The sequence below is a fragment of the Leptodactylus fuscus genome, chromosome 3 (genome assembly GCF_031893055.1).
Source record: "Leptodactylus fuscus isolate aLepFus1 chromosome 3, aLepFus1.hap2, whole genome shotgun sequence".
Taxonomy (NCBI): domain Eukaryota; kingdom Metazoa; phylum Chordata; class Amphibia; order Anura; family Leptodactylidae; genus Leptodactylus; species Leptodactylus fuscus.
In genome coordinates this window covers 110,639,216-110,658,877 of record NC_134267.1, presented here as the reverse complement: position 1 = coordinate 110,658,877, position 19,662 = coordinate 110,639,216, and the positions used below count along the sequence as shown (strand labels likewise).

General features: G+C 40.5%; 1 protein-coding gene across 2 annotated transcripts in view; it reads right to left on the bottom strand.

Annotated features, from left to right (window-relative positions):
- Positions 1–18,819, bottom strand: part of POPDC3 (popeye domain cAMP effector 3) — a 33,281-nt gene extending 14,462 nt beyond the window's left edge. The window contains exon 1 of one of the 2 annotated variants that reach the window (XM_075268167.1): positions 18,695–18,819. The gene's annotated coding sequence lies outside the window, so the exon portion shown is untranslated. Of the gene's footprint in view, positions 1–18,420; positions 18,515–18,694 lie in introns of those variants that run through there. The other variant, XM_075268168.1, reaches the window with a different exon arrangement.
- Between the last annotated feature and the right edge of the window lie 843 nt (positions 18,820–19,662).

Below are 19,662 nucleotides of genomic sequence, written 5' to 3'. Positions count from 1 at the left end.
TCTGATATCAGTTAATTCTGTCTATGAGCCTAGTACCAGCAATTTCTATTGACAGTAAAAAAAAAAAAAATTATATCTGATGAAAATACCAATCGAGTCAGTGATTGGTACCCACCGCGTAGATACCTTATATATGAATGGAGTGACAGGTTGCACATTTGCACTTCTCCATTTAATTCTATGGGGTGGCTGTAGGAAGCCCAGCATTATCTTCTGCAGACACAAAGAATTAAAGGTCCATTCACACGGAGGAAAATTTTGAGGAATTTGGTGTGGAATTTTTCACGCTGAAGAAAAAGCCTCCCATTGATTTCAATGGCTTCTGCTAGCTTTTTATTCCGCTAGTGGAAAATTCCGCTAGTGGAAAAATAAAAGCTAGCAGAATCCATTGAAATCAATGGGAGGCTTTATTTTTCAGCGCGGAAAATTTCACACCAAATTCCTCACCATTTTCCTCCATGTGAATGTATAGCTAAATGGAGTGGAACTCAAGCACATGACCAGCTTTATTACTGTATGTATAGCTATAACCTTTATAAAACCCTGAAATCCAAAGCAGCAAGTTTACTTTCTTATTTCAAGTAATTATTTTTAATGTCTTAAGGCTAATTACTGTGTTTTGCAATGCTTTTTTCCAGTGATTTATTTATTTTTGTTCAATCAAGTTACCATAACCCTTATAAAATGTCACATGTTGTATTGTTCATGGATAATAAGAAATGTCTTGATAACTGTTTTTACAACTTCTAAATCAGGATATTGGTATATAGCCAAGATTTCGGTAAAACAAGTATGGAGTTGTATCAAAATATCAATCTGAATGTACATACTCTGTGAACCAATTCATGCAATGATTGTTCAGTAGACTACACTTAGCAAGCAAGTATTTCAGGGACTGTCATATTTGCAGTATCAACTTTTCAGTGGTGACACCAATTGCTCTTACTTCCCCTGGTTCTGAGCTTTTGGACTTCCAACAGGAGAAATACCAAAAGATGTCGCCTAAAGTGGGGCGGGGGAGTACAGGTATGACATCAGCTAGGAGATATAGTTTAGGGGCCAAAAGGGATCTCTAAGAAAAGGAGCTACTTCAATGTATCTAAAATTACAATTATAGAACTGCCTGATCTCAAATAATAAATCAGACCCCATCATAAAACACAAATTCTACATATGGCAATGTGGATTTTAATTAAATGCATTATACCAGGGGTGATGAATGGCCCAGAGTTATGTTTTTTTTCACTGCTTTCTCAGATATATTTCCCCTTTGCCTTGTTATTTTACTCGACCTGATTAGCAAGATGCCAGAGATAGTGTCCAATTGTCCAAGCCTAATTCCTCCCTGGAGGTAGCTTGCTCATCCCTTTGTCTCAACCTGGGCACAGCATTGTCATGATTGTGCTAACTTCATTATTCTTAGCAGGGGGTGTCTGGGATCAGTGGATTGAGAGGCTTGCTATCACCTTTTAGCAGACAAGCTGACTCCATAGGAGACTTTCAAAGAGTTATGACCGTATATACTCATACTGCTACAAGGTGAGGGGGATAGCTGCCCACCTTGCTGACCTCATCGTGGGAGGGAGCTATTGGAGATATATTGTCACACATGACAAGACTCCAGGGTCTTGTTGTTCTTCCTGGACTGCTGGGATGTGTCATGAAGTGCTGTGATGCCGTGGAAGCTAATCCCTTGGACTAAGGTCTATCTTGCCTATGGAGATACCATGCACCCTGAACTATTCTGCTAATGGGGTAGTCAACCCCTTACCACCTAAGGATTACTTAAGGACTGTAACTACTTATGGACTCTAAAGGACTGTGCCCTGGATTTTATGAGGTGAACTCCGGAGACCCAACTGGGTATTATATTTCTGCTTCTAATCTTTTATTCTTTTTATGTTATTGCACTGTAACATACCTTTCTGTACCCATATAAGCTTGTATTCGATAGCATACAGTCCTATGAAAAAGTTTGGGCACCCCTATTAATCTTAATCATTTTTAGTTCTAAATATTTTGGTATTTGCAACAGCCATTTCAGTTTGATATATCTAATAACTGATGGACACAGTAATATTTCAGGATTGAAATGAGGTTTATTGTACTAACAGAAAATGCGCAATATGCATTAAACCAAAATTTGACCGGTGCAAAAGTATGGGCACCTCAACAGAAAAGTGACATTAATATTTAGTACATCCTCCTTTTGCAAAGATAACAGCCTCTAGTCGCTTCCTGTAGCTTTTAATCAGTTCCTGGATCCTGGATAAAGGTATTTTGGACAAACAATTCAAGTTCAGTTAAGTTAGATGGTCGCCGAGCATGGACAGCCCGCTTCAAATCATCCCACAGATGTTCAATGATATTCAGGTCTGGGGACTGGGATGGCCATTCCAGAACATTGTAATTGTTCCTCTGCATGAATGCCTGAGGATTTGGAGCGGTGTTTTGGATCATTGTCTTGCTGAAATATCCATCCCCAGCGTAACTTCAACTTCGTCACTGATTCTTGAACAAGAATCTGCTGATACTGAGTGGAATCCATGCGACCCTCAACTTTAACAAGATTCCCGATGCCGGCATTGGCCACACAGCCCCAAAGCATGATGGAACCTCCACCAAATTTTACAGTGGGTAGCATGTGTTTTTCTTGGAATGCTGTTTCTTTTTGGACGCCATGCATAACGCCTTTTTTTATAACCAAACAACTCAATTTTTGTTTCCAAAATGATGCTGCCTTGTCCAAATGTGCTTTTTCATACCTCAGGCAACTCTATTTGTGGCGTACGTGCAGAAACGGCTTCTTTCTCATCACTCTCCCATACAGCTTCTCCTTGTGCAAAGTGCGCTGTATAGTTGACCGATGCACAGTGACACCATCTGCAGCAAGATGATGCTGCAGCTCTTTGGAGGTGGTCTGTGGATTGTCCTTGACTGTTCTCACCATTCTTCTTCTCTGCCTTTCTGATATTTTTCTTGGCTTGCCACTTCTGGGCTTAACAAGAACTGTCCCTGTGGTCTTCCATTTCCTTACTATGTTCCTCACAGTGAAAACTGACAGGTTAAATCTCTGAGACAACGTTTTGTATCCTTCCCCTGAACAACTATGTTGAACAATCTTTGTTTTCAGATCATTTGAGAGCGGGCTGTCCATGTTCGGCGACCATCAAACTTAACTGAACTTGAATTGTTTTGTAGAAAGAAATGGTCCAAAATCCCTTCATCCAGGATCCAGGAACTGATTAAAAGCTACAGGAAGCGACTAGAGGCTGTTAACTTTGCAAAAGGAGGATGTACTAAATATTAATGTCACTTTTCTGTTGAGGTGCCCATACTTTTGCACCGGTCAAATTTTGGTTTAATGCATATTGCGCATTTTCTGTTAGTACAATAAACCTCATTTCAATCCTGAAATATTACTGTGTCCATCAGTTATTAGATATATCAAACTGAAATGGCTGTTGCAAACACCAAAATATTTAGAACTAAAAATGATTAAGATTAATAGGGGTGCCCAAACTTTTTCATAGGACTGTATACCTCTATGTATGTTGGTTGTCTAGTATCGACCCTCTTGGGTTAATAAATATAAAACTTTAGAAAGCTCGTTTCATATTATCCTATAAGACCCGGTTCCTCTCTCAGGGTGAGAGCGAACGGTAAAGGTAAGAAGGTGATCACAGTTTTGCCCGTGGCAAGGCCAGGTAGGTCAGAGGCTGGGTCAAAGTGGCTTTGGCGAGGCGAGATCCTTCACACCAGGGGAATAAATTGAAAGGTAAGAACATGTTCACTCATAATTAGGAAACTACTGGGACTGGAATTATAAGTGAGTGTGGACAAAGGACCTTAAAAAGTGAATTATTCTTATTTCTGATGTTTAAAGGGATTTTGTCAACAGAAACCAGCATTGGTTTATTTTACATGCTGCTTCTTGTATCACTGTTATTTACATGCACTGTATCTGTGGACAAACTACATTTCCCATGATTCATTTCCCTGCTCTCACTCTCTGTGTGCGTCTCTCTTCTCCACTATGCCTTGCAAAATGAAATCAATAAAAATGAATAAAAATAAATAAATCACTCCCATATCTGAGGTCACATGCTGATGTGATGTTTCGTTTGCAAGCTCACTCCCCCTTCCTCCCTGAGAGCTGCAAACACAGAGAGGGGCTAAAATAATAAACTCTGCATATTCACCTCTCCACAATCCACAAGAGAGGTTCCATTCAGGTCTCCGGTTGTCCTGACCTTTGGCCCACACATGAGCAATACAGTCAATCAGTGGCTGAGCATTGTTGCTCCGTTTAAACAGCCACTGATTGGCTGACGAGTTCATGTGTGGGCGGAATATCAACAACCAACGGCAATGCCACTGAATGAAGTTTCTGCACTGATTCCTCAGCCAGAGGTGAGGAACAGAGATTTGGCTATGCTTAGTTAGTTTGTTATTTTAAGCATCTGCAGGGGTTAGAAAGTTGAATTGAAATGTTCCTTTAAGCTCCAGTGACATGAACATTTTGTTCACTGGTTTCCTTACAAAGGAGCTGAACCTCCTGCTGTGGGCTGGCAGAGGATGACCGTGAAATCAGCTGTTATTTCAGCAAGGAAAACCCTTCTTTCATGAGAGCCAAGAGACATGTACAACTATCTGCTTGGCCCTAACCTTCATAAAGTACTGTTGTACTTCCTGGTGAGATTGATTTATAATGTTTTATATACCAATAATGTTTTTCCCAACAGCACTGACATTTAGGTAGCAAATTAATCCAAATGTGAAGATTATAGCTTAAAGAAACATTTTTTAATGATCTATAATGACTATTTACAAGTTCTCAAAAGAAATAGAGTGTTATTCAATCAGCGAAATAACTGAAAGGGAACCTGAGTTTTCATGAAAAGTTAAAAAATCTGCAGGGTCTTGTTTGGAAATCTTTTCTCTGGCCAAATATACCTGTATGATGGCATCCTATGAGTTTTTCTGCTGCTAATAGCCCCATTATAAGTGCAGCACAATTTGTACTTCTCATAGGCTATATATATATATATATATATATATATATATATATATATATATATATATATACACAGTATATACATGTGCAATATAGTCTACCTTCTCCCATCCATTATAACTACAACTATCTTCTTTACATGTAATTCTGCTAGAAGTAACTGTAAAATAGTAAACAGATGAGAAAAGCCCAGATGAGAGATGAGAGAATCCTGGAAACTATATCCAAGTTATGATGCAGCTAAAAAGATCCCTGATACAAATAAGTGAAATCTGAGCACAATCAGGTAGTATGCTTGCTGTGTACGGCTAACATTGCATCAGCAATAACACAAGCAGCTAGCTATACTTAGGCCCTATTTACACCCCCTGTGCAGCTACAGACTCCTCTCTGAGCAGTGAAATGGCAGGGAGCACAGAGGCAGATCTGTATGTAAACATGATGAGAGAAATGCCCCTCACCTTTACTGTGTTCCATCCTGAGCCTGTTGGTTTCTAAAGATGGATATTATGTAGTAACAAAGAGTGATCAGCAAATTAGGAAGGAGGGAGACACCTAGTGGAAGAAACTTTACAGAGGTTCATAAAACAGCGACATTTTTAAAATAAAGTGCATTGCATTTTGGCTAAGAAAAAAAGGAGAAAGACGTAATTTAATCTGGATAAATGGTATTTTCCTGACAACGATTTACATATGCTCACAAAAGCTGTTCTGCATCTGAAGACAACCTTCCACGCTTCCATCTCCGAGTGGATGAATAAAGTAGACCAAATATCTAGATTCAAAGAACTGCTGAGCTGGAGCAGCTTCTTACATGACAGATATCTCAAGATTTGGTCCCCCGGCTCACCTTCCAAAAAGCCTGCTTATCTGCGGACTAGCTCGTATGACACTACCTCATAGCGTCCTGACCCTCCTCCCTCCCACCCCCCTCCCTCTTCATTGGAAGTCACTCAGTCCCCCACGGGACCTTCCTTTGGTATACGTCTGACAGCAATACCTCTATGCCCTTTTTCCTTCCCCTTCCTTTCTCCGAATTCGACCTTCTTTATTTCATCCCTCTGCTCCCCTTCCTTCTTCTTTCCCTTTTCTTCTTTTTCTAGAGCCCCTTTGTTTTTTACTTGTCTTACAATCCTACTTGCAGGTTTACAAAAATAATGACCTGTATTTTTTTGATTTGAATACTGCAGTTTGTCACCTGTCTTGTTTTGCATTGATATTTGCTGTAAAAATTTGACAAATTTCAATAAACTAAGATTAACAAAAAAACCTGTTTTGCATGATGCATATGCAAGAAAACACAGCAATCAACGCAAAACAATATAGGGGTCAATAACACATGCACAACATCAAATATGCACCATAATACACTACTACATAGGGTTTGCTAACCTGTCTTGATTAGAAACCCTGTATGTGTTAATTTACAGTAACCCATCTAATATAATCATGTTAGACAAATTGTAGGGTGAAAGTTTAATTGAAATATCCATGAAAGCTGAAGATACTGTGAAGTAAAGTGATTTATTTAAGCATTATAGTACCAGTACATGGTAGACCTACCTGCACCCATGATATCTCATTGCAATTGTGTTCAGTGCCTGATATAAAGATTCAATGAACCCTATGGAACCTTTTGAAAACTGAACGGGGAAATGTTCAGTGAATTAATGTAATATGACATGTATAGACTGATAATCATCACAAACATCTGAAAGACAACAGTATGTAAAATACATCTAGCTAATATTCTGAAATAGTCTATAAAATAACAAAAAAATAAAACAGCAATTACAGTAGTTCAGTGGCAGACAACATATAACAATATTGGGTTTTCTAATAAAGTCACTACAAAGTAGATCACCAGGTGGACCAACCTGTCTCATTGGGCGCAGTCTAGGGTTTAATTGGAGAAACACTGCTGTGAAATGGTGCCATTGCCAAAATACTGTATGTCAGTACATTTCTCTGTTGCTCCCCGATGAACTAGCATAGTGTCTGAGGAAATGAGAGTTTCAGCAGCTTTTTAGAGGGGTTCTATTTCAAGTCTGGGATTTACCATTAGGTCGTTGTTTCAGATCGTTTTCCTTCCTCAGCAGGTAATAGATTCTTAGGGGTTATCATACAGGATCTGTGTTGCTGTGGGGTTTCTTGTAGGGCAGCTTTCAGTAGGCAACCTGGACTGGTAGGCCAGGTTCACACGGGGTTTTTTGGTCTGGAACTTGAGGCGGAGGGCGTCTCAGGTTCCAGACCAAAAAACGGGCAGCCGCAACTGAATGCTGATGCACTGTACCGGCATCCATTTGCGCACTCCACTCCGGATTAGATCCAATGAATGGGCCTAGTCAGGAGGAGGGAGTGTCCTCAGGCGGAATCGCGAGGTGAATCAACCTGAAGAATGAGCATGTCGCTTCTTTTTTCCAGGAACCGGAAGAACTGACTCCCGGAAAAAAGAACTGACCGGCTCCCATTGATTTCAATGGGAGCCGTCTTTTTGGTCAGAATTTTGAGGTGGATATGGCCTCAAAATCCTGACCAAAAAACCCCGTGTGAACTTACTGTTAGGGATTCACTACTGCAGTGAGATTGGATATTTAGCTCCTCAGAAGATACCAATGATTTACCTAGGATATCAAGACAATTTCCGCACTGGTGTACCTAACCCACTGACAGATTCTATATCTTGATTCTTTTTTATTCTTTATTATTGGACCTGAATCAACATACCTATGCATATTAAATTTGCGAGACGTATTCTCTGGAATCCATGTTTCCATGAATATATCAATACAAGATACATCCCATCACTAGCTAAACCAGACTACCAACGAAAGTCTGTTTTTAAATAAGGGTCCTTATTTACCCATATATGTTATCTATATTATGATAAAACGTTCCATTTTATACTTATTTTTGGCATGACATTTCAAATTTTAACTCTTAAATGTGCAAGTCCAATGTGGGAAGAAATGGTAAAGATCAACGCCTGCTAATACAGAGCATAGATTTCCTTTCTTTACTGTCAGGCTGGGGCATCTATTGAGTCTATTTATTTATTTCTGGGGCATCTATTGAGTACTATACCAAGGAGCTATACAGGAAGATCTCTCAGCAATAACATTATAGCATGCACATTTGCATATTCTGTGATGACGTTTCCTATAATTCTGTGTGACGTTGAGCAATTATCTCTCTATTTCTATAAAGCTGTGTTTGCTATTTAATTCTTGATAACTATGTAGTGAACTGAATGGATCATAATGAATCATCCTGCCATTTTTTTTTTAATGAAAACCAAAAAGACTAAAATTATGCATTAAAGTGTAACTAAACTTTTGATTTGTTTGGCAACATTTTTGTCTATAACCTCTTCACGCAAAATCACGTACATGTACGTGATTAGGTGTGAAGGGGTGTATGGAGAGGGCTCAGGAGCTGAGCCCTCTCCACACATGGCAGGTACCAACACCAATCACAGATGGTTACACTTTAGATGCTGCGGACAAACACGACTTCACCGCTGCCATTTTTTCTCGATTGCCTTCCTCCAGAACGTCATCAGAGGGTGGCAGCCTGTAAATTTGGTATTGCCGCAATTGAACTGACCCACAGAATACAGGTAACGTCATTTTTACCATAAATTTTTACCAGCTGTCCTGCGGGCTCAGGGTGCATCAGTGGCAGCGTGAACTATCCATTGAAATTTAAATGAAATAAAACATTATGACAGGAGACCCAGGAGGACCCCACTGCTGACACAGAGGCATAAAAAAGCTAGACTGCAGTTTGGCAAAATGTACATGAGTAAGCCAAAATCCTGGGAAAAAGTCTTGTGGACAGATTATAAGTACTACTTAAAACTTAACTTTTACTACATAATTTGCTAACAGTGGAATCCAAAGTCACATGTACGAAATACAACAAGGACTATTATAGAGTGCACAAAACAAACTGTGCTCGTAAAAAAAAGAGGGAATGGTCTCTCCCGATCCTGCTGAGAGGCAGTGGGAATTCAAGGGGACTGGATTGTAAGCCACTGACAGTACAGCTCCCCTGAAAATAGGGTTGAGCATTGTACTCATAGACCTGTGCCCTAGTGCTCACCCAAAGTTTAGGTTTTGAGCAGTTATGCACTGTTTTTTTCTCTCCACTGAGAGTATACATAAAAATCCCTTGAAGATAGCCCCTCTGTAGTTGTGGAACATGAAACGCATTGGAAAATGGAGTATTTGTAATGGGGACATATAGGGAGAGCATGTGGGACTGTACTTGTTAGGAGAGGAGCTAATTTATGGGATATAGATCACAGAAAGGATATAGTCAATCTGCTCCTACAATCAAGTCCCCTTGATTTCCCACTGCCTGTTTTATTATCCTTTCCATTATAAGTGGAGATGAGCGAGTAGTACTCGATCGAGTAGGTATTCGATCGAATACTACAGTATTCAAAATACTCGTACTCGATCGAGTACCACTCGCTATTCGAATGTAAAAGTTCGATGCAGAACCAGCATTGATTGGCCGAATGCTATACAGTCGGCCAATCAACGCTGGTTCTTTTCCTACCTTTAGAAGTCTTCTCCGTGCAGCTTCCCCGCGGCGTCTTCCGGCTCTGAATTCACTCTGCCAGACATCGGGGCTGGGCAGAGCCGACTGCACATGTCCGCTTGTAGTGCGGGCATGTGCAGTCGGCTTTGCCCATGCCCGATGCCTGGCAGAGTGAATTCAGAGCAGGAAGATGCCGCGGGGACGCTGCAAGAAGAAGACTTCTTGGAGGATCCAGCCCGACCCTCACTCGTGGACTTGGTAAGTATAATTTGATCGAATGTTGCCTACCCCTGAAACGAGCATTTTCCCCCCATATACTATAATAGGGTTCAATATTTGATTCGAGTAGTCGAATATTGAGGGGCTACTCGAAACGAATATCGAACCACGATCATTTTACTGTTCTCTCATCTCTAATTATAAGTACTACTGAACCTCTGCTTATTAGATTGTATTCTATAGTGAATACACAACCAGTGCAACGACTGGTATTCAGAAGAGACTGTTAGAGGGGGGAATTTAGTGAGAGGAAGATCAATTAGAAGGGAGTTACAGTAGTCAAGTTGAGAGTGAATCAGGGAGACAGTAAATGTCTTTAATATTTGAATGGAAAGGAAAATGCGGATTCTGGAGAGGTTTTTGAGGTGCAGATGACATGAGTGTATTAGTGATTGGATATGGGGGTAAACATAACTCAAAAGCAGCGAGCATATCATCAGCATAAAGATTGCCAAATCTACTGATGGTTTGTCCAATACAGGCTGTGTGGAGAGAGAAGATGAGGAGACCTAGAACTGAGTCTTAAGGAACCCCAACAGTAAGTGGAAGAGGGGAAGAAACAGAGCCCGCAAATGATACACTGAAAGTGTAGTCTGAGAAATATGATCATAATCAAGAAAGATCAGTGTCTGTGAGGCAGACAGAGAAGAACATACTAAGGAGGAGTTGGTCTACAGCAGTGTTTCTCAACCTTTTCAAAACAAGTACCACTTATGAAATAAATTCCAATTGAGTATCCAGGAATTGTACTGTCTGCCATGTGACAGATCCTGAGGCAATCTCAAGTGGGAAACAACTGGTGTGCCAAGCAAGTCCTTTTACTTGTGGGGACACCTATGGCAGACACACACTAAAAGATCCAAGGGTCTTTTGGCTTTTGAGCAACTTTTTGGCTTTTGACCAACTTTTAGAAGTTACGAGCCTGCGCCGGAAGAAGACATTGAAGATGACACTGCGGACGAAGAAGGAGGTGGCGCTGGAGACAATTCTCTGGCAGCGGTGGGAACGCCCTCATCGCTGTTTGAGCGCTGGGGCCCGCCCCAATCGCTGCGAGAGAAATCATTTCTAAGGAACGGCGCAGCAGAGACCACGTCTAAAGGTAAGAGACAAATAGCCTTTCTAAAGGCTATTCCGATGTCTTATCCACACACAAAAAAAAAGGTTTTAATGGTAGAATCCCTTTAAAGTGGACCTTTCACCAGCTCTTTACATCATTCAATAGGTGCTGCTCTGCTGGTTAAACCACAGTTGGAATTTTTTTTCTAGCCCTGCCCAATGAGTGTAGTTAATTTTGGTGTATCATATGTTATTTAGCATCTGTAGTGTCAGCAGTAGGCAAGGGGGTGTGATCCAGAGCTCCAACAATGTCCACCTCTGATTGGAGCACTGGGTCAAGCCGGACTCCCCCCACCTGACACTAGGTAAAAGATCAGACACCAAAACTAACTGCACTGATTGCTCAAAAATTCCAAATGTGTTGAAATTAGTGAAGGTGCACCCATAAAATGAAGGTGGTGACAGGGATCTGCTTTAAGAAAATATGTTTATTGTGATGTTTGGTGAGAATATTTTCTGTAATTCTGTTAGCGAGTTAATAATAAATTAGATAGCAGTAAAATAATAATGAAAAAATCTCTTTTTGAAACCTAGAATTTTATGGGAGTACAGTGTTGAATTTCAATAACCACTGCCAGCACTGGCTGGTGGAAAAGGATTTGAGAAGCTCAGAATATACACTTCTGTAAATGAATAATAAAAGTTCATATGAATTTGTTATGTCATCTTATACATACAAATAGCGTTTGCAAGTATTTCATGCATATACTGAACAAACCAACCTAGTCAAATAAATAGTTGCCAATGGCTGCTTTACATGCCCATCAGTTCCTCTATTCATTTCAATGTTAAAAATAATGTAGGATAATTGATGCTAAGATTAACTGGGTCACCATCAGAAATGTCTCCATGGAACAGCAAAATGTAGAGAAAAATGCCATAGTCTATATAACTTTTTTTTTAATACTTACTATCCATGCTGCAATTGGCATTATATAACAACGAAAATCGGGTACCATCTCAGTACCATCTGCTTTGCCCAGGATTGATAAAAAATAACTAGTTTCCATACAGAACAGAAACAGATATGTCTCCTACAGCGGTGTTATACATGACTATGTCCATATGCTATACATTTTTTTAAAAAAATCTAGCTGTCATCCCTACAAAACAGTACTTGTGGCTTTGCTTTTATGTTTAGGCCACAGATTTTGGGATATTTGACCTTCACTACAATGCAAAGTCTGAATCTAACCTAATCTCTCTATAAAACCACCCAATAATTCCCCATATTTAATACTCTGGTTCCATCAGGTTCCATAAATCTAATTTCTATATGATAGACTGACTTTGCTATGGGCTTATAAAGCAAACCAGTCTTAAATGATCTGTTCCTAGATTCACAGGACCAAGTTAAGAACTAATAGTAATAAAAAAAATAATGCCATAATAAAGAAATGAAGTAGGACTCAGAAGGCCTTGTTTACCACTACGTGCTGAAAATAGGCTTAGTGAGCCATTACTGCAGGCCTATGACCGATGTCATGCACTTAAAGTATCAAATACAGCAGAAGACTGTGATACGTAGTATTACTGGCTGCTCTTCTACCATTTCCTTCAATCTTCCTCATTTATTATTCATTCACAAATACTAGAAGGTTTGCAGAAACATTCAAAACTGCATACAATTTCCAGGCCTATTTTTTATACATGTCGGCCTTAGAAAGAATTCAGGATACAATTAGCAGGCCCATGCTTTATACATGTCGGTCTTAGGTTGGATTCAGGATACAGTTGCCAGATCCATGTTTTAGACATTTCGGACTAAGGTAGGTTGAAGGATACAATTACCAGGCCTATGCTTTATACATGTCGGACTTAGGTAGGATGCAGGATACAATTACCAGACCTATACTTTATACATGTTGGCCTTAGGATGAATTCAGGATACAATTACCAGGCCCATGGCTTATACATGCCGGCCTTATGTTGGATTCAAGATACAGTTGCCAGATCCATGTTTTAGGCATGTCGGACTTAGGTAGGTTGCAGGATACAATTACCAGGCCCATGCTCTATACATGTCGGCCGTAGGTAGGATTCAGGATACAATTACCAGGTCCATGCCTTATACATGTCGGTCTTAGGTAGGATACAGGATACAGTTACCAGGCTTATGCTTTATACATAATGGCCTTAGGTTGAATTCAGGATACAATTACCAGGCCCATGCTCTATACATGTCGGCCGTAGGTAGGATGCAGGATACAGTTACCGGGCTTATACTTTATACATAATGGCCTTAGGTTGGATTCAGGATACAATTACCAGGCTTATGCTTTATACATTTTGGTCCTAGGTTGGATCCAGGCATGCAAGTTTTAATGCAGTTACAGTTCGCAGTGGATATAACAGCGGGAAGTATCAGTCTTTTCTTTTATAAATGTGCCCATGTACAAAAATATCATAATACCTAATGTATTCAGGCTACGTACACATGACTGTAGTTGTTTACTGTCCACAAATACTGATCAGCAATCCGCAAAAAAATGTGCCAATATGTCATCTGCAATCATGGATCCGCAAAATGACTTCTATAGGTCCACTAAACTTGTCTGTGCTGCAAACGTGGACAAATATAGGACATGATTCATAATTTGTGAACCCTTTCTACAGCCCGGGCATACAGTGTCATAGGCAGCATTTCTCTTCCTCCAAAAACGGCAAGTTGAGTTAATGCCAAAGAGCTCAATTTTTCCAAGCGACAGCCTCAAAATCTTAATGATTTAGATATGATCTGCAAAGAGGAGTGGACCAAAATTCCTCCTGACAAGTAAGCAAACCTCATCATCAACTACAAAACACATCTGACTGCTGTGCTTGCCAACAAGGGTTTTGCCACCAAGTATTAAATCTTGTTTGTCAGATGGATCAAATACTTATTTCTCTATGGAAAATGCAAATAGATTTATAAAATTTACACAATGTGATTTTCTGGATTTTATTTTTTATATTCTATCTCTCACTGTTAAAATTAACCTACCCTTAAAATTATAGACAATTCATGTCTTTGTCAGTGGGCAAACTTACAAAATCAGCAAGGGATCAAATACTTATTTCCTTCACTATACATCCACAAAAATTGGGGCGTTAGGTTGTATAATACTTCTCCACAGCCTGCTAATGAATTAGCGGTATATCTGGAATAATGCAGCTTTAACTGTAATTAAAGGTATATTAAAAGCTTTGTGACCATATACACCTAAACTGCTGCAGAACTGGATTTTGATGAATATAAATAAAAAAGAAGCAATTCTTGAGTGGCAGATTTGTTGCAGAGATTTCTGCAAATTCTACTCATAGTGATAGGTCATCATTACCAGATCTGTAGAGGTCTGAATGCCAGCATCCCCACTGATCAGCTGTTCTCAGCAGCTGATAAACAGAGGACAGAGCGGACAGCATAATAACAATAATAATAATAATGTTTTAAGTGTTACTATAGAAATAAATGTGACTGTTAAATATTGTAAAGTCCCATTCACAGCGCAGAATATGCCACTGTTTGAAAAAAATCTCCTTCTTGATCTTGCTGAAGAGTTCAGGGCTCGAGACTTTCCACTGATCAGGCCTGTCTGCCATAGGGAGTGGAAAATGAAGAGGCATATGAGGAAGATGTCCGCCTCAAATTCTTCTCCATTTTTCGTAGAATGAACAAGCCCTTGCAGTAATAATGTACTATGATGTTTATTCTGAATAAAACAATTCACAATGATGCGATAGATAGATAGATAGATAGATAGATAGATAGATAGATAGATAGATAGATAGATAGATAGATAAATAGATAGATAGATACCCAGGGCACAGAACAAAGGCAGAAGTCTTACTTATTTCTGCTGAGTCTACCACCATCCCAGGGATATACAACTTCACCACACTACAGATCACATTAGGGTACGGTATATTCACACTGAGTTTTTTGGCAGTGAATTTTGGAATCCGCCTCAAAATCTGCTGCCAAAAATGGCTCCCATTGAGTTCAATGGGAGCCCCTCGCTTCTTTTTTCCGCTAGCTAATAGTGGAAAAAAGAAGCGAAATGCCCTATTTTGCCGCAGATTCGGCGGCACAAGACTCCCTCCCGATTAGGCCCATTCATTCGGGCCTAATCCGGAGTGGAATGCCGCAGTGGGATGCCAGTGCACTGCATCAGCATTCCGTCGCGGCTAGTTGCTCAGTATGTTCACACGCAGAATCCATTTTCCGCCGTATGAACATACCCTTACGGTGACAAACAACATACCTTTGTTATGTATGTCACTTTTGTAAATTTGGAGAAAAACAACTTTGAAATCTTATACAAATGATGCAGTTGGTGTACTGGGGGTAGGTCCCTAGCTCTGGGAGCACTGCTTCTGCGGCTCAAGTAGGATGCATAAGATGTCTCTAAATCTATAAAAGTGACATACTTAACAAAATTATGCTGTTAGACCCTCTAAAAAAATAAAAATAAATAAAAAAGGGCACTCTGTCCAGAATTGTCTTATAAATTACTGTGCAATATCCAGCATGTCTCTGAATCAGCGACCACTGTAGATTGGCATGTCTGTACACAGATCACTTTACACAGAGAAATGTGTGGTGTGATGACAAGGCACTGCCTGACATACTTTCTAAATACAGCACTGAGCATAGAGGACTAAACTTATATAATATTGCATACACATATGGTTAGGTTCACATCAAAGCTCTGTTAGAAGTCTATGTCACAAAGTCCATTAAAATTTCAGAGAAAAAAGTCCTGCCTGAAGGACTTTTTCATCCAGAAAAATGACAATAGGTTCACCCAGTGGTTACACATAGAGCCTGGCGGACCCCATTGACTATATCCATGCTTGATCTTTTCAGAGCGGATTTTCGGTGGTCTCTGCGAAAGTCACCAATGGAGTCTCCTACGCAGATGTGAACCCAGCCTGACAGGTACCATATTAGATACCTCAAAGACACCATAATAGTAAATGGGATCCCTCAAACCCCATTTGATCTGTTCATGCAGATGTAAACTTTTATATATAATAATGCAGCATAATACCCAGAACAGATGGTGATTGGCGTCACTTTTTTTCAGTAAAACCTTAAAGCCATCACGGGCTGTTCATGATCCTGCGCACCTTTGGATTGTAGGTTGTCTGTGATTGATCAGTTTTTCACGTCCATGAAAAACAGATCAACTTTTTTTTTCTTTTATCTTCTATACTTTTCTATGTCTCTGGGTCTGTGAAAAACAGATAACACACAGACGGCATTCATGTGCTGTTTGTAATTTTCACAGACACACAGATTTTAATAGGCTTTCACTGTCAGCAAATAGATGTCTCCACAGAATATTAAAATGTATTGGCGCACATTCAGTCCATGATAAACATGGACATGTGAATGAGGTCCAATGTATAAGAGGACCGCTGTAATACTTCACAGAACTCTCTGCTATTATCCTAATGTTTGATCAGTTTTAAAACCAAGTGTGTGGTGGAGTCTCCTGCATGGAGGACTTTTTCCTTCACTGGTTTCAGTTTTTTAACAATGGATACCCAACAGACCCCATTATAGAGAATGGGGTTTGCTGGGCTCCATGTGTTACTGCTGTTTCGCTGTCCGCCTCTCCATTGCTCAGGCCCCCCAACTAACCCGAACAACAGACAGACAATAGTGTGAACCTAGCATCAAATGTAATAAATCTGTATGTATCCAAGAGATGTTGGTCACAAGTAGCAGCTACTAATGGCTTGGGGCCACTGTTACATCACTAGACACTAAGGATCCTATAGTGTCTGCTGTATAAACTGGAGTTCAGTTTCTCTATGCTAGTCTAACTCACTTAATGTGAGTGAGTGCTAGCTATGTTAGCACACTATCCTACTATTTTCTTATGGCCCTGTACATACAACCATGTAATATCACTGGTCCATGTAGAGGGCCGTAAGCCCAGGATCAAGATTCAAAACAGATCCTATTCCTATCCATTTTCCTGCTAGGACTCAATACTGATATGGACTGCAAAATATGTGATATAACAATGGATTGAAATAGCTATATGGTATGTAGCATCTGGTCAGAAATTTACCAACTGGCCAAAAATGTAAAAAAATATATATATACTGAGATTTTTCTTTACAGCATATTTGGTTTTGAGGGTAAATATATAGATACTGCAAAATCATACAGTCATTAGCAAGTAAGGTGAAAACCATAACACTAAATGAATGTGTGGTTTTAAGCTACATCCCGGCTACTACATGTGGCCGTTTGCCACCAGCTATGCCTTCATTATTCCCTGGGCATTACTTTTATGGTATGTCTGATGTGGCATGGTTAACTTTGTTATTGGACACAACACAAAGGTTAACTTTTTTTTTTTTTTTATGTAGATTGTGAGCCCTACAGAGGGCTCACAATGTACATTTTTTCCCTATCAGTATGTCTTTTTGGAATATGGGATGGAAATCCATGCAAACACGGGGAAAACATACAAACTCCTTGCAGATGTTTTTTTGCCCTTGGCGGGATTTAAACACCAGGGCTCCAGCGCTGCAGGGCTGCAGTGCTAACCACTGAGCCACCGTGTGGCCCCTCAAAGGTTAACTTTTTTGCCATACAACTGTGTTAAACTCAGCTTCATATCATACTCCAGTAACCACAATAATAAAACATATCATAGGGAAACTGATAATGAAGACTAATACCACTCAACCCCATAAAATGATCAATCTGCAAAAAATATAAGTATTATATGATATGCAGTTATCAGTTTATCTGTGCGTCTGTCAAGCGTGTTATGTCCGTCCGCTTACTGACTGATAAAGCTGGGAAACCCATGACAAAATGTTTCTACTCTTGTGGAACCCCTAATGTCATTCTGCATCAAGGCTTGGTGTAGTGGTGGGTAAAGCAGATGTATAACTCTTATCCAGCGTTATCATAAGATACACCTACTGCTTTACAAGGCATCTTTTTGCAGCTGGGTATCATTGTACCTTCCTTGTTGTTCCTGAGATCTGGGGAACCCCATTCAGGACTCAAGGAGCTCTGGAAAGAGACCTCTAACCAGACAAGAGAGTCCAACAGCCAAAGCAAGGTACAGACAGGTGACTGTCACAGCTAGAGCTGACCATGAAGACTGCTGAATGGCTTGTCTCAGCTTAAAGCTCTGGTTTTTAACTGGGGGACATTTCTTACATTTCCTTTGGGCACCCTCTGTCCTGGGTCCCATATTGGGGAAATCCTTCTTATGCCTAGGTTTTATCTTTGTTACATCAGGAACATGGAAACAAGTATTTGGTAACATTTCCCTCCCAGAACAATGAATTTGCCAGTGTTTGGAGCCTTCTCTATGTGATAAAGCATGTAGTAATGCACTGTCAGAAGCAATCCCCCAAAACAATATGCCCAGTGATAATCCTGTCTATGTAATCCAGATCCAGACCCCTGCCAGTGCCCAGAGCCAGGGAAAGCCACTCACCATCTCTCTGCAGCTGAGATAAGGAAGCTCTGCTCCTCCAAGGTTAGCTGTCACCAGGGACTGGGGGATGACCTAGGTAGCAATCCTGGAGTTTACCCAGGGGAGCCCCGTCCATACACCTGTCACTGACTAAATGAGGAAAGAGCTCATGACACCTCAGCTGCATGTGTGATACACAGTGTCAGCGCATCTCCAGCACAGGGAATGGAGTGTCAGCGCTGCCGGGAGGTGACACCAAGTGTGAGGGAAGTTCAGCGCCGACCCCGCTTCTTACCTGGCTCTGCAGAGCGGCCGTCCCGGGAAAGTTTGTCACTGAGGAGCTGACGAGTGGCCGGGAAGACGTGACTAAAATAGGCATGAAGAGGGGAGGCTGCAGCCTGAGCCGCGCACACTCCCCTTCCTAGCAGCGCCGGCAGCTCCCTTACTACTGGGGGAGGAGGAGAGACGGACAGGGACAGCGGGAAGGAGGGAGGAGGAGGCGGACGGTGTGTGGTGAGAGCTGCTCCACTTCTATGGACAGTCACGCCGTGATGTGCGAGGACTCCCACATAATATAGCAGTGGCCGGCTGCATCAGATCACATTACAGTCATGAGGAAGCTCTAGTTTCAGTACAGTCTAATAGGCTGGCTGTACAACTGACAGGTGTAATATACTGCCATACACCTCCATTATCTTACCTAAGCAAAGGGCTACAAAGTCATCTAAAGTTAATTTTTAGTGAAAACTAAAAACTTTTAGCCAGAACTGTATTCTGGAGAATGGGATATGGCAGAATTATTAATATGTATTACTTATTATGGTGCGTCTCCAGGACTCTTCATGTATTTCTTTGAAACTTCTGTCTTTCTTGTGTTCTTGTTCTTTTCTTATACCTCAGCACCCACTTCCATGAGGGGTACTGGGAAGAGTCAGGTATGATCAGATCACAGGCTTCTATTATTAGACTGGAAATGGACAAAAACATGTTCCTTTCCACCTTGGCAATTCTAGGTTATGCTTCCTTTTTTGGTTGTGAAGTTTTGGGCCTAGTTTTGGGCATTTCTAACTAAATTATACCAGTCTGCCGTTACCCCGATACCTGTGCAACACTAGGTAGTTGGGGATTGGATCATATCCGGCTATTCCAAGCACCCCTGGTCTTAGCCTTTTTATTAGCCAACACTAAGTCAGACAGTGGCCATGCTAAGGTAGTACAAAGGTTTCAAAATAATGTACAGATATAAGGAATAATTTATAGAAC